This window comes from Schistocerca gregaria, unplaced genomic scaffold (genome assembly GCF_023897955.1).
Source record: "Schistocerca gregaria isolate iqSchGreg1 unplaced genomic scaffold, iqSchGreg1.2 ptg000445l, whole genome shotgun sequence".
Lineage (NCBI taxonomy): Eukaryota > Metazoa > Arthropoda > Insecta > Orthoptera > Acrididae > Schistocerca > Schistocerca gregaria.
In genome coordinates, this window is record NW_026061867.1 from 729,129 (window position 1) to 742,438 (window position 13,310).

The 13,310-nt window shown below is 49.0% G+C and overlaps 13 non-coding genes across 13 annotated transcripts; all 13 read left to right on the top strand.

Annotated features, from left to right (window-relative positions):
• Positions 1-631: 631 nt before the first annotated feature.
• On the top strand, positions 632-713 carry Trnas-uga (transfer RNA serine (anticodon UGA)). The gene has a single exon. It is a non-coding gene; the product is annotated as a tRNA-Ser (tRNA).
• Positions 714-1,297: 584 nt separating this feature from the next.
• On the top strand, positions 1,298-1,370 carry Trnaf-gaa (transfer RNA phenylalanine (anticodon GAA)). The gene has a single exon. It is a non-coding gene; the product is annotated as a tRNA-Phe (tRNA).
• Positions 1,371-2,882: 1,512 nt separating this feature from the next.
• Positions 2,883-2,964, top strand: Trnas-uga (transfer RNA serine (anticodon UGA)). The gene has a single exon. It is a non-coding gene; the product is annotated as a tRNA-Ser (tRNA).
• Positions 2,965-3,548: 584 nt separating this feature from the next.
• Trnaf-gaa (transfer RNA phenylalanine (anticodon GAA)) lies at positions 3,549-3,621 on the top strand. Its single transcript has one exon. It is a non-coding gene; the product is annotated as a tRNA-Phe (tRNA).
• Positions 3,622-5,133: 1,512 nt separating this feature from the next.
• Trnas-uga (transfer RNA serine (anticodon UGA)) lies at positions 5,134-5,215 on the top strand. Its single transcript has one exon. It is a non-coding gene; the product is annotated as a tRNA-Ser (tRNA).
• A 584-nt stretch (positions 5,216-5,799) lies between these two features.
• On the top strand, positions 5,800-5,872 carry Trnaf-gaa (transfer RNA phenylalanine (anticodon GAA)). The gene has a single exon. It is a non-coding gene; the product is annotated as a tRNA-Phe (tRNA).
• Positions 5,873-7,384: 1,512 nt separating this feature from the next.
• Trnas-uga (transfer RNA serine (anticodon UGA)) lies at positions 7,385-7,466 on the top strand. Its single transcript has one exon. It is a non-coding gene; the product is annotated as a tRNA-Ser (tRNA).
• A 584-nt stretch (positions 7,467-8,050) lies between these two features.
• Trnaf-gaa (transfer RNA phenylalanine (anticodon GAA)) lies at positions 8,051-8,123 on the top strand. Its single transcript has one exon. It is a non-coding gene; the product is annotated as a tRNA-Phe (tRNA).
• Positions 8,124-9,635: 1,512 nt separating this feature from the next.
• Trnas-uga (transfer RNA serine (anticodon UGA)) lies at positions 9,636-9,717 on the top strand. The gene has a single exon. It is a non-coding gene; the product is annotated as a tRNA-Ser (tRNA).
• A 584-nt stretch (positions 9,718-10,301) lies between these two features.
• On the top strand, positions 10,302-10,374 carry Trnaf-gaa (transfer RNA phenylalanine (anticodon GAA)). The gene has a single exon. It is a non-coding gene; the product is annotated as a tRNA-Phe (tRNA).
• Positions 10,375-11,885: 1,511 nt separating this feature from the next.
• On the top strand, positions 11,886-11,967 carry Trnas-uga (transfer RNA serine (anticodon UGA)). Its single transcript has one exon. It is a non-coding gene; the product is annotated as a tRNA-Ser (tRNA).
• A 583-nt stretch (positions 11,968-12,550) lies between these two features.
• Trnaf-gaa (transfer RNA phenylalanine (anticodon GAA)) lies at positions 12,551-12,623 on the top strand. Its single transcript has one exon. It is a non-coding gene; the product is annotated as a tRNA-Phe (tRNA).
• A 536-nt stretch (positions 12,624-13,159) lies between these two features.
• On the top strand, positions 13,160-13,232 carry Trnak-uuu (transfer RNA lysine (anticodon UUU)). Its single transcript has one exon. It is a non-coding gene; the product is annotated as a tRNA-Lys (tRNA).
• The last annotated feature ends 78 nt before the right edge of the window (positions 13,233-13,310 follow it).

A 13,310-nucleotide genomic window follows, 5' to 3' on the forward strand; every position in this document is an offset into this window, starting at 1 on the left:
GAAGAAAATTTCCCTTTAACAATACTGAGTGTCGCGGCGGCCGCTGCTTTCTGTGGCTACCGGTTCACCTCTCACTGACGCTGGGACTGCAGAAAGCCGTAGCAGGCCCACGAGTGCGCTGCCGGCATTTTCTCGCGTCGACGCCGAGTTCGTGTGTACACAGACGTGCTTGGAAGCGTCGGACAGAGCAAACATTCATTTCTCTCTTTTTTAAGAATCGCAATTCAGTCATTCGAGTGCGGCAAAAGCAATGGTGCAGCGTTTCTTTTCTTAAGATCTCGCAGCTACTTGCAAGTATGTCGACCACTTAAGACGACAGAAAACTAGCGTCAGCGGTGCGTCAGTGGGAAGTCGGTGAAGTCGCCATTGGAGCCACAAGCCAGTAATTACGTCATGCGAATGACTCGCACGCCACGCAGCTGTACGATAGCTCAGTCGGTAGAGCGTTTGATTTTCAACCAAAGGGTGTTGGGTTCAAGGCAATGTCTAGGCGAAAATTAATACACTTTCGTAACGGCTAATGTGCTGGCAATGGAAACACTACAGAAAAGAGTGAGGCCACGCAGCTTTCTGCCATTGGATTGCTTCTAAAGGTGGCACTTTCACTTGTCGGAAGACGCTATTGCGACCGGCAGTCGTGGCCGAGTGGTTAAGGCGTCTGACTTGAAATCAGATTTCCTCTGGGTGCGTAGGTTCGAGTCCTGCCGACTGAGGAAATTTTCTCGCTCTCAGAAGATGGACGTTCAGCTGCATCCTAGCAGTTGCGTCTCTACTAAACACGTGGGTCGCCAGCAATGTGCAGTGTTCTTGGGTGCAGCGCTACAGTCGCTCCCAGAAGCCACAGCTCATCTCCTCGTCTCACTGCCGTCCACCAGGTGTGAGTGCAAGTGTCGCCTCTCTGGGCAGTACAGATGTGTCCATTTTAGCTTGCCGACGGTGACGTGTAGCAATTTATGAGCTAACGCAAGTCAAATGTTTTAGCGTGTGTTTCTGCTTGATACTGCCTCTCACATAGTGGAGAGGCTCACTCCTTCTTGTGTCTCGTTCTCTGCACACGAGTTGCACGTGGCATCGATATAGTAAAGGTTTTCTAGCGCCAGCGAAGTCAATATTACATGAATCGAGTCGACATGTTTGCTTCTTACGATGATGGAATCAGAAGATATGTGTGTGGTACTTCACTGCATCTGCTGCTCGCCTTTCACCGTCCCTGTGTCTTATCAGACGAAGATGACTGTGAAATTGGCGGCGATTCAGAGGTTAACGAAGACGCGCGAGTATGCAGACATACGCGTGAGCCGAAATAGCTCAGTTGGGAGAGCGTTAGACTGAAGATCTAAAGGTCCCTGGTTCGATCCCGGGTTTCGGCAAGTGTTTGTTTTGAAGCTGATGCCAATGGAATTGCTCCGAGTCTGTGATGATGTAAGTACAGCCGAGAACAAAAATGACTCTATCCTGTAACTGTTCAGGTTATCTAGTGCATGCCGTAAGAGGAACACAGTAGGCAACTCCCTGAGAAGTAAGAAAATACGAAAAGTCCTACCGACTGCGTTCCCTTTTTTGTGTCAGGAGGTAAAGAACGTCTCCAACGGAACCGTGAAATGAGCGAAAACGTGGGAAGCATTGCATTCGAAATGCTTGTGAATTTTCCAATTGCCCAGTGAGTGTCGACAAAACACGTAAATCCTCTACTCCAACGTATGAGACCTAACGACTGCTGCGGTTTGTTTTTGCATCGTGTGTCAGCATTCTTCGATAGTCTGCTACGAGCTTAGCGCGACACGTTTGTAGACAGCATTCAGGGACGTTTAATTAGTAACAGCTCGATGCAGCGATAGCACAACTGTGAAGGACATGAGTCAATGTATACCTGTGCATCGTGGGATGATCCCTAACGTCGTATGAGCCCGGATAGCTCAGTCGGTAGAGCATTAGGCTTTTTAACCTAAGGGTCCAGGGTTCAAGTCCCTGTTCGGGCGGAGATTTTAATACTTTGGTAGCGATTCCTCTGGTAGCGGTGGAAACACTACGGAAAAGAATGCAGCTACGCCGTTTTCTGACGCCACAGTGCTTTAAACCGTAGCAGTTGCATGTTTCGTGTCCGAGTGGTTAAGGCGTCTGACTCGAAATCAGATTCCCTGTGGCAGCATATGTTCGAATCCTACCGGCTGCGTGCGATTTTGCATATAGAGGAGCAAATATTTTCACACACGTGAACGCGGTTGCATACCAATGACGCCATCCTCAACAAGAAGAAAATTTCCCTTTAACAATACTGAGTGTCGCGGCGGCCGCTGCTTTCTGTGGCTACCGGTTCACCTCTCACTGACGCTGGGACTGCAGAAAGCCGTAGCAGGCCCACGAGTGCGCTGCCGGCATTTTCTCGCGTCGACGCCGAGTTCGTGTGTACACAGACGTGCTTGGAAGCGTCGGACAGAGCAAACATTCATTTCTCTCTTTTTTAAGAATCGCAATTCAGTCATTCGAGTGCGGCAAAAGCAATGGTGCAGCGTTTCTTTTCTTAAGATCTCGCAGCTACTTGCAAGTATGTCGACCACTTAAGACGACAGAAAACTAGCGTCAGCGGTGCGTCAGTGGGAAGTCGGTGAAGTCGCCATTGGAGCCACAAGCCAGTAATTACGTCATGCGAATGACTCGCACGCCACGCAGCTGTACGATAGCTCAGTCGGTAGAGCGTTTGATTTTCAACCAAAGGGTGTTGGGTTCAAGGCAATGTCTAGGCGAAAATTAATACACTTTCGTAACGGCTAATGTGCTGGCGATGGAAACACTACAGAAAAGAGTGAGGCCACGCAGCTTTCTGCCATTGGATTGCTTCTAAAGGTGGCACTTTCACTTGTCGGAAGACGCTATTGCGACCGGCAGTCGTGGCCGAGTGGTTAAGGCGTCTGACTTGAAATCAGATTCCCTCTGGGAGCGTAGGTTCGAGTCCTGCCGACTGCGGAAATTTTCTCGCTCTCAGAAGATGGACGTTCAGCTGCATCCTAGCAGTTGCGTCTCTACTAAACACGTGGGTCGCCAGCAATGTGCAGTGTTCTTGGGTGCAGCGCTACAGTCGCTCCCAGAAGCCACAGCTCATCTCCTCGTCTCACTGCCGTCCACCAGGTGTGAGTGCAAGTGTCGCCTCTCTGGGCAGTACAGATGTGTCCATTTTAGCTTGCAGACGGTGACGTGTAGCAATTTATGAGCTAACGCAAGTCAAATGTTTTAGCGTGTGTTTCTGCTTGATACTGCCTCTCACATAGTGGAGAGGCTCACTCCTTCTTGTGTCTCGTTCTCTGCACACGAGTTGCACGTGGCATCGATATAGTAAAGGTTTTCTAGCGCCAGCGAAGTCAATATTACATGAATCGAGTCGACATGTTTGCTTCTTACGATGATGGAATCAGAAGATATGTGTGTGGTACTTCACTGCATCTGCTGCTCGCCTTTCACCGTCCCTGTGTCTTATCAGACGAAGATGACTGTGAAATTGGCGGCGATTCAGAGGTTAACGAAGACGCGCGAGTATGCAGACATACGCGTGAGCCGAAATAGCTCAGTTGGGAGAGCGTTAGACTGAAGATCTAAAGGTCCCTGGTTCGATCCCGGGTTTCGGCAAGTGTTTGTTTTGAAGCTGATGCCAATGGAATTGCTCCGAGTCTGTGATGATGTAAGTACAGCCGAGAACAAAAATGACTCTATCCTGTAACTGTTCAGGTTATCTAGTGCATGCCGTAAGAGGAACACAGTAGGCAACTCCCTGAGAAGTAAGAAAATACGAAAAGTCCTACCGACTGCGTTCCCTTTTTTGTGTCAGGAGGTAAAGAACGTCTCCAACGGAACCGTGAAATGAGCGAAAACGTGGGAAGCATTGCATTCGAAATGCTTGTGAATTTTCCAATTGCCCAGTGAGTGTCGACAAAACACGTAAATCCTCTACTCCAACGTATGAGACCTAACGACTGCTGCGGTTTGTTTTTGCATCGTGTGTCAGCATTCTTCGATAGTCTGCTACGAGCTTAGCGCGACACGTTTGTAGACAGCATTCAGGGACGTTTAATTAGTAACAGCTCGATGCAGCGATAGCACAACTGTGAAGGACATGAGTCAATGTATACCTGTGCATCGTGGGATGATCCCTAACGTCGTATGAGCCCGGATAGCTCAGTCGGTAGAGCATTAGGCTTTTTAACCTAAGGGTCCAGGGTTCAAGTCCCTGTTCGGGCGGAGATTTTAATACTTTGGTAGCGATTCCTCTGGTAGCGGTGGAAACACTACGGAAAAGAATGCAGCTACGCCGTTTTCTGACGCCACAGTGCTTTAAACCGTAGCAGTTGCATGTTTCGTGTCCGAGTGGTTAAGGCGTCTGACTCGAAATCAGATTCCCTGTGGCAGCATATGTTCGAATCCTACCGGCTGCGTGCGATTTTGCATATAGAGGAGCAAATATTTTCACACACGTGAACGCGGTTGCATACCAATGACGCCATCCTCAACAAGAAGAAAATTTCCCTTTAACAATACTGAGTGTCGCGGCGGCCGCTGCTTTCTGTGGCTACCGGTTCACCTCTCACTGACGCTGGGACTGCAGAAAGCCGTAGCAGGCCCACGAGTGCGCTGCCGGCATTTTCTCGCGTCGACGCCGAGTTCGTGTGTACACAGACGTGCTTGGAAGCGTCGGACAGAGCAAACATTCATTTCTCTCTTTTTTAAGAATCGCAATTCAGTCATTCGAGTGCGGCAAAAGCAATGGTGCAGCGTTTCTTTTCTTAAGATCTCGCAGCTACTTGCAAGTATGTCGACCACTTAAGACGACAGAAAACTAGCGTCAGCGGTGCGTCAGTGGGAAGTCGGTGAAGTCGCCATTGGAGCCACAAGCCAGTAATTACGTCATGCGAATGACTCGCACGCCACGCAGCTGTACGATAGCTCAGTCGGTAGAGCGTTTGATTTTCAACCAAAGGGTGTTGGGTTCAAGGCAATGTCTAGGCGAAAATTAATACACTTTCGTAACGGCTAATGTGCTGGCAATGGAAACACTACAGAAAAGAGTGAGGCCACGCAGCTTTCTGCCATTGGATTGCTTCTAAAGGTGGCACTTTCACTTGTCGGAAGACGCTATTGCGACCGGCAGTCGTGGCCGAGTGGTTAAGGCGTCTGACTTGAAATCAGATTCCCTCTGGGAGCGTAGGTTCGAGTCCTGCCGACTGCGGAAATTTTCTCGCTCTCAGAAGATGGACGTTCAGCTGCATCCTAGCAGTTGCGTCTCTACTAAACACGTGGGTCGCCAGCAATGTGCAGTGTTCTTGGGTGCAGCGCTACAGTCGCTCCCAGAAGCCACAGCTCATCTCCTCGTCTCACTGCCGTCCACCAGGTGTGAGTGCAAGTGTCGCCTCTCTGGGCAGTACAGATGTGTCCATTTTAGCTTGCAGACGGTGACGTGTAGCAATTTATGAGCTAACGCAAGTCAAATGTTTTAGCGTGTGTTTCTGCTTGATACTGCCTCTCACATAGTGGAGAGGCTCACTCCTTCTTGTGTCTCGTTCTCTGCACACGAGTTGCACGTGGCATCGATATAGTAAAGGTTTTCTAGCGCCAGCGAAGTCAATATTACATGAATCGAGTCGACATGTTTGCTTCTTACGATGATGGAATCAGAAGATATGTGTGTGGTACTTCACTGCATCTGCTGCTCGCCTTTCAGCGTCCCTGTGTCTTATCAGACGAAGATGACTGTGAAATTGGCGGCGATTCAGAGGTTAACGAAGACGCGCGAGTATGCAGACATACGCGTGAGCCGAAATAGCTCAGTTGGGAGAGTGTTAGACTGAAGATGTAAAGGTCCCTGGTTCGATCCCGAGTTTCGGCAAGTGTTTGTTTTGAAGCTGATGCCAATGGAATTGCTCCGAGTCTGTGATGATGTAAGTACAGCCGAGAACAAAAATGACTCTATCCTGTAACTGTTCAGGTTATCTAGTGCATGCCGTAAGAGGAACACAGTAGGCAACTCCCTGAGAAGTAAGAAAATACGAAAAGTCCTACCGACTGCGTTCCCTTTTTTGTGTCAGGAGGTAAAGAACGTCTCCAACGGAACCGTGAAATGAGCGAAAACGTGGGAAGCATTGCATTCGAAATGCTTGTGAATTTTCCAATTGCCCAGTGAGTGTCGACAAAACACGTAAATCCTCTACTCCAACGTATGAGACCTAACGACTGCTGCGGTTTGTTTTTGCATCGTGTGTCAGCATTCTTCGATAGTCTGCTACGAGCTTAGCGCGACACGTTTGTAGACAGCATTCAGGGACGTTTAATTAGTAACAGCTCGATGCAGCGATAGCACAACTGTGAAGGACATGAGTCAATGTATACCTGTGCATCGTGGGATGATCCCTAACGTCGTATGAGCCCGGATAGCTCAGTCGGTAGAGCATTAGGCTTTTTAACCTAAGGGTCCAGGGTTCAAGTCCCTGTTCGGGCGGAGATTTTAATACTTTGGTAGCGATTCCTCTGGTAGCGGTGGAAACACTACGGAAAAGAATGCAGCTACGCCGTTTTCTGACGCCACAGTGCTTTAAACCGTAGCAGTTGCATGTTTCGTGTCCGAGTGGTTAAGGCGTCTGACTCGAAATCAGATTCCCTGTGGCAGCATATGTTCGAATCCTACCGGCTGCGTGCGATTTTGCATATAGAGGAGCAAATATTTTCACACACGTGAACGCGGTTGCATACCAATGACGCCATCCTCAACAAGAAGAAAATTTCCCTTTAACAATACTGAGTGTCGCGGCGGCCGCTGCTTTCTGTGGCTACCGGTTCACCTCTCACTGACGCTGGGACTGCAGAAAGCCGTAGCAGGCCCACGAGTGCGCTGCCGGCATTTTCTCGCGTCGACGCCGAGTTCGTGTGTACACAGACGTGCTTGGAAGCGTCGGACAGAGCAAACATTCATTTCTCTCTTTTTTAAGAATCGCAATTCAGTCATTCGAGTGCGGCAAAAGCAATGGTGCAGCGTTTCTTTTCTTAAGATCTCGCAGCTACTTGCAAGTATGTCGACCACTTAAGACGACAGAAAACTAGCGTCAGCGGTGCGTCAGTGGGAAGTCGGTGAAGTCGCCATTGGAGCCACAAGCCAGTAATTACGTCATGCGAATGACTCGCACGCCACGCAGCTGTACGATAGCTCAGTCGGTAGAGCGTTTGATTTTCAACCAAAGGGTGTTGGGTTCAAGGCAATGTCTAGGCGAAAATTAATACACTTTCGTAACGGCTAATGTGCTGGCAATGGAAACACAACAGAAAAGAGTGAGGCCACGCAGCTTTCTGCCATTGGATTGCTTCTAAAGGTGGCACTTTCACTTGTCGGAAGACGCTATTGCGACCGGCAGTCGTGGCCGAGTGGTTAAGGCGTCTGACTTGAAATCAGATTCCCTCTGGGAGCGTAGGTTCGAGTCCTGCCGACTGCGGAAATTTTCTCGCTCTCAGAAGATGGACGTTCAGCTGCATCCTAGCAGTTGCGTCTCTACTAAACACGTGGGTCGCCAGCAATGTGCAGTGTTCTTGGGTGCAGCGCTACAGTCGCTCCCAGAAGCCACAGCTCATCTCCTCGTCTCACTGCCGTCCACCAGGTGTGAGTGCAAGTGTCGCCTCTCTGGGCAGTACAGATGTGTCCATTTTAGCTTGCAGACGGTGACGTGTAGCAATTTATGAGCTAACGCAAGTCAAATGTTTTAGCGTGTGTTTCTGCTTGATACTGCCTCTCACATAGTGGAGAGGCTCACTCCTTCTTGTGTCTCGTTCTCTGCACACGAGTTGCACGTGGCATCGATATAGTAAAGGTTTTCTAGCGCCAGCGAAGTCAATATTACATGAATCGAGTCGACATGTTTGCTTCTTACGATGATGGAATCAGAAGATATGTGTGTGGTACTTCACTGCATCTGCTGCTCGCCTTTCAGCGTCCCTGTGTCTTATCAGACGAAGATGACTGTGAAATTGGCGGCGATTCAGAGGTTAACGAAGACGCGCGAGTATGCAGACATACGCGTGAGCCGAAATAGCTCAGTTGGGAGAGTGTTAGACTGAAGATCTAAAGGTCCCTGGTTCGATCCCGAGTTTCGGCAAGTGTTTGTTTTGAAGCTGATGCCAATGGAATTGCTCCGAGTCTGTGATGATGTAAGTACAGCCGAGAACAAAAATGACTCTATCCTGTAACTGTTCAGGTTATCTAGTGCATGCCGTAAGAGGAACACAGTAGGCAACTCCCTGAGAAGTAAGAAAATACGAAAAGTCCTACCGACTGCGTTCCCTTTTTTGTGTCAGGAGGTAAAGAACGTCTCCAACGGAACCGTGAAATGAGCGAAAACGTGGGAAGCATTGCATTCGAAATGCTTGTGAATTTTCCAATTGCCCAGTGAGTGTCGACAAAACACGTAAATCCTCTACTCCAACGTATGAGACCTAACGACTGCTGCGGTTTGTTTTTGCATCGTGTGTCAGCATTCTTCGATAGTCTGCTACGAGCTTAGCGCGACACGTTTGTAGACAGCATTCAGGGACGTTTAATTAGTAACAGCTCGATGCAGCGATAGCACAACTGTGAAGGACATGAGTCAATGTATACCTGTGCATCGTGGGATGATCCCTAACGTCGTATGAGCCCGGATAGCTCAGTCGGTAGAGCATTAGGCTTTTTAACCTAAGGGTCCAGGGTTCAAGTCCCTGTTCGGGCGGAGATTTTAATACTTTGGTAGCGATTCCTCTGGTAGCGGTGGAAACACTACGGAAAAGAATGCAGCTACGCCGTTTTCTGACGCCACAGTGCTTTAAACCGTAGCAGTTGCATGTTTCGTGTCCGAGTGGTTAAGGCGTCTGACTCGAAATCAGATTCCCTGTGGCAGCATATGTTCGAATCCTACCGGCTGCGTGCGATTTTGCATATAGAGGAGCAAATATTTTCACACACGTGAACGCGGTTGCATACCAATGACGCCATCCTCAACAAGAAGAAAATTTCCCTTTAACAATACTGAGTGTCGCGGCGGCCGCTGCTTTCTGTGGCTACCGGTTCACCTCTCACTGACGCTGGGACTGCAGAAAGCCGTAGCAGGCCCACGAGTGCGCTGCCGGCATTTTCTCGCGTCGACGCCGAGTTCGTGTGTACACAGACGTGCTTGGAAGCGTCGGACAGAGCAAACATTCATTTCTCTCTTTTTTAAGAATCGCAATTCAGTCATTCGAGTGCGGCAAAAGCAATGGTGCAGCGTTTCTTTTCTTAAGATCTCGCAGCTACTTGCAAGTATGTCGACCACTTAAGACGACAGAAAACTAGCGTCAGCGGTGCGTCAGTGGGAAGTCGGTGAAGTCGCCATTGGAGCCACAAGCCAGTAATTACGTCATGCGAATGACTCGCACGCCACGCAGCTGTACGATAGCTCAGTCGATAGAGCGTTTGATTTTCAACCAAAGGGTGTTGGGTTCAAGGCAATGTCTAGGCGAAAATTAATACACTTTCGTAACGGCTAATGTGCTGGCAATGGAAACACTACAGAAAAGAGTGAGGCCACGCAGCTTTCTGCCATTGGATTGCTTCTAAAGGTGGCACTTTCACTTGTCGGAAGACGCTATTGCGACCGGCAGTCGTGGCCGAGTGGTTAAGGCGTCTGACTTGAAATCAGATTCCCTCTGGGAGCGTAGGTTCGAGTCCTGCCGACTGCGGAAATTTTCTCGCTCTCAGAAGATGGACGTTCAGCTGCATCCTAGCAGTTGCGTCTCTACTAAACACGTGGGTCGCCAGCAATGTGCAGTGTTCTTGGGTGCAGCGCTACAGTCGCTCCCAGAACCCTCAGCTCATCTCCTCGTCTCACTGCCGTCCACCAGGTGTGAGTGCAAGTGTCGCCTCTCTGGGCAGTACAGATGTGTCCATTTTAGCTTGCAGACGGTGACGTGTAGCAATTTATGAGCTAACGCAAGTCAAATGTTTTAGCGTGTGTTTCTGCTTGATACTGCCTCTCACATAGTGGAGAGGCTCACTCCTTCTTGTGTCTCGTTCTCTGCACACGAGTTGCACGTGGCATCGATATAGTAAAGGTTTTCTAGCGCCAGCGAAGTCAATATTACATGAATCGAGTCGACATGTTTGCTTCTTACGATGATGGAATCAGAAGATATGTGTGTGGTACTTCACTGCATCTGCTGCTCGCCTTTCAGCGTCCCTGTGTCTTATCAGACGAAGATGACTGTGAAATTGGCGGCGATTCAGAGGTTAACGAAGACGCGCGAGTATGCAGACATACGCGTGAGCCGAAATAGCTCAGTTGGGAGAGTGTTAGACTGAAGATGTAAAGGTCCCTGGTTCGATCCCGAGTTTCGGCAAGTGTTTGTTTTGAAGCTGATGCCAATGGAATTGCTCCGAGTCTGTGATGATGTAAGTACAGCCGAGAACAAAAATGACTCTATCCTGTAACTGTTCAGGTTATCTAGTGCATGCCGTAAGAGGAACACAGTAGGCAACTCCCTGAGAAGTAAGAAAATACGAAAAGTCCTACCGACTGCGTTCCCTTTTTTGTGTCAGGAGGTAAAGAACGTCTCCAACGGAACCGTGAAATGAGCGAAAACGTGGGAAGCATTGCATTCGAAATGCTTGTGAATTTTCCAATTGCCCAGTGAGTGTCGACAAAACACGTAAATCCTCTACTCCAACGTATGAGACCTAACGACTGCTGCGGTTTGTTTTTGCATCGTGTGTCAGCATTCTTCGATAGTCTGCTACGAGCTTAGCGCGACACGTTTGTAGACAGCATTCAGGGACGTTTAATTAGTAACAGCTCGATGCAGCGATAGCACAACTGTGAAGGACATGAGTCAATGTATACCTGTGCATCGTGGGATGATCCCTAACGTCGTATGAGCCCGGATAGCTCAGTCGGTAGAGCATTAGGCTTTTTAACCTAAGGGTCCAGGGTTCAAGTCCCTGTTCGGGCGGAGATTTTAATACTTTGGTAGCGATTCCTCTGGTAGCGGTGGAAACACTACGGAAAAGAATGCAGCTACGCCGTTTTCTGACGCCACAGTGCTTTAAACCGTAGCAGTTGCATGTTTCGTGTCCGAGTGGTTAAGGCGTCTGACTCGAAATCAGATTCCCTGTGGCAGCATATGTTCGAATCCTACCGGCTGCGTGCGATTTTGCATATAGAGGAGCAAATATTTTCACATACGTGAACGCGGTTGCATACCAATGACGCCATCCTCAACAAGAAGAAAATTTCCCTTTAACAATACTGAGTGTCGCGGCGGCCGCTGCTTTCTGTGGCTACCGGTTCACCTCTCACTGACGCTGGGACTGCAGAAAGCCGTAGCAGGCCCACGAGTGCGCTGCCGGCATTTTCTCGCGTCGACGCCGAGTTCGTGTGTACACAGACGTGCTTGGAAGCGTCGGACAGAGCAAACATTCATTTCTCTCTTTTTTAAGAATCGCAATTCAGTCATTCGAGTGCGGCAAAAGCAATGGTGCAGCGTTTCTTTTCTTAAGATCTCGCAGCTACTTGCAAGTATGTCGACCACTTAAGACGACAGAAAACTAGCGTCAGCGGTGCGTCAGTGGGAAGTCGGTGAAGTCGCCATTGGAGCCACAAGCCAGTAATTACGTCATGCGAATGACTCGCACGCCACGCAGCTGTACGATAGCTCAGTCGGTAGAGCGTTTGATTTTCAACCAAAGGGTGTTGGGTTCAACGCCATGTCTAGGCGAAAATTAATACACTTTCGTAACGGCTAATGTGCTGGCAATGGAAACACTACAGAAAAGAGTGAGGCCACGCCGCTTTCTGCCATTGGATTGCTTCTAAAGGTGCACTTTCACGTGTCGGAAGACGCTACTGCTACCGGCAGTCGTGGCCGAGTGGTTAAGGCGTCTGACTTGAAATCAGATTCCCTCTGGGAGCGTAGGTTCGAGTCCTGCCGACTGCGGAAATTTTGTAGCTCTCAAAAGATGGGCGTTCAGCTGCATTCTAGCAGTTGCGTCACTACTAAACACGTGGGTCGCCGGCAATGTGCAGTATTATTGGCTGCAGCGCTACAGTCGCACCCAGAAGCCACAGCTCATCGCCTCGTCACACTGCCGTCCACCAGGTGTGAGTGCAAGTGTCGCCTCTCTGGGCAGTGCAGATGTGTCCATTTTAACTTGCAGACAATTACGTGTAGCAATTTATGAGCTAACGCAAGTCAAATGTTTTAGCGTGTGTATCTGCTACATACTGCCTCTCACATGGTAGAGAGCTCACTCCTTCTTGTGTCTCGTTCTCTGCACACGAGTTGCACGTGGCATCGATATAGCAAAGGTTTTCTAGAGAAAGCGAAGTCAATATTACATGAATCGAGTCGACATGTTTGCTTCTTACGATGATGGAATCAGAAGAAATGTGTGTGGTACTTCACTGCATCTGCTGCTCGCCTTTCAGCGTCCCTATGTCTTATCAGACGAAGATGACTGTGAAATTGGCGGCGATTCAGAGGTTAACGAAGACGCGCAAATCTGCGGACTTAGGTGTGAGCCGAAATAGCTCAGTTGGGAGAGCGTTAGACTGAAGATCTAAAGGTCCCTGGTTCGTTCCCGGGTTTCGGCAAGCGTATGTTTTGAAGCTGATGCCAATGGAATTGCTCCGAGTCTGTGATGATGTAGGTACAGCCGATAACAAAAATGACTCTATCCTGTAACGGTTCAGGTTGTCTAGTGCTTGCCGTAAGAGGAACACAGTAGGCAACTCCCTGAGAAGTAAGAAAATACGAAAAGTCCTACCGACTGCGTTCCTTTTTTTGTGTCAGGAGAAGAAGAACGTCTCCAACGGAACAGTGAAATGAGCGAAAACGTGGGAAGCATTGCATTCGAAATGCTTGTGAAATTTCCAATTACTCAGTGAGTGTCGACAAAACACGTAAATCCTCTATTCCAACGTATGAGACCTAACGACTGCTGCGGTTTGTTTTTGCATCGTGTGTCAGCATTCTTCGATAGTCTGCTACGAGCTTAGCGCGACACGTTTGTAGACAGCATTCAGGCGACGTTTAATTAGTAACAGCTCCATGCAGCGATAGCACAGCTGTGAAGGACATGAGTCAATGTACAGCTGTGCATCGTGGGATGTTCTCTACTGTCGTGTGAGCCCGGATAGCTCAGTCGGTAGAGCATTAGGCTTTTAACCTAAGGGTCCAGGGTTCAAGTCCCTGTTCGGGCGGAAATTTTAATACTTTGGTAGCGATTCCTCTGGTAGCGGTGGAAACACTACGGAAAAGAATGCAGCTACGCCGTTTTC